A 1138-nucleotide genomic window follows, 5' to 3' on the forward strand; every position below is an offset into this window, starting at 1 on the left:
TTTCAAAGTTTCATATTATGGTAAATAATATTTAAAGTTTCTGATACCATCAAAAATCCTGTGTATTTCTTCTAAGTTTGTTAGAAAAAATATTCTATCTATTCATATAAAGTAACTTTAAATCATGCTGAAATTCCACTAGATAGAAGTATTTTTGCTTTTTTGATACTAAAATGTACATATAATTTAACCAAAATGTTCTTATGACTATGATCTTTTGTCCTCCATTCAGAGTCTTATATTGATAAATACTTTTAAAAGAAAATATTTTCAAAGACATTTCTGTAGTTATAGTCCTTTTTAATATTCTGCTAAATCCAGTTCTTAAATATCAAGGGCTGTTTCCTCTACCCTACTGCATTCTACTACAATTTATACCTTCATTATAATGAATATGTAAAATATGAGCAATTTTTGGCATTCATATCACTGAATATTTTCTTATAGATTTTGAGCATGTGGCAGAAATGTAGAAGATTGATTTTTTAAAAAAATTAAATTTCATATTGATTTAAAATTAATTCTTTCAAAATATAAAAGTTTCTACTATGTCAAGACAGGAGGCATCTCAATTCCTGACTTGGAACTATACTACAAAGCTACTGTGATAAAATCAGCATGGTACTGGCAAAGGAATAGACCTGAGGATCAGTGGAACAGATTAGAAGATGCAAATACAACTACAAAGACACTCAGCCACCTGATATTTGACAAAGGGGCTAACATGTTCACCTGAAGAAGGATAGCCTCTTTAATAAATGACGTTAGAAAAATTGGATCTCCACATGCTGAAATCCGAAACTGAACCCATGCCTATCACCATGCACTAAACTAAAATCAAAATGGATCAAAGATCTAAATATTGAAACAGAAACACTAAATCTACTGGAAGACAAGGTAGGTAGAAGTCTTGGAGACATAGGGGTAGGCAGAGAATTCATGAACAAAACACAAACCACACAGAAAACACTTCAAAGAATCAACACCTGGGATCTCTTATTATTAAAAAGTTTTTGCACTTCAAAAGAAATCACCAACAGTGTGAAAAGAAAATCCACAGAACGGGAAAAATTTTTAACCAGCAACCCCTCAGACAAAGAACTTATATCCAAAATATATAAAGAATTAGAAAGCATCA

Source organism: Cavia porcellus, unplaced genomic scaffold (genome assembly GCF_034190915.1).
Source record: "Cavia porcellus strain 051 isolate PalLab524CR breed Dunkin Hartley unplaced genomic scaffold, mCavPor4.1 scaffold_1, whole genome shotgun sequence".
In the NCBI taxonomy this organism is placed as follows: Eukaryota; Metazoa; Chordata; class Mammalia; order Rodentia; family Caviidae; genus Cavia; species Cavia porcellus.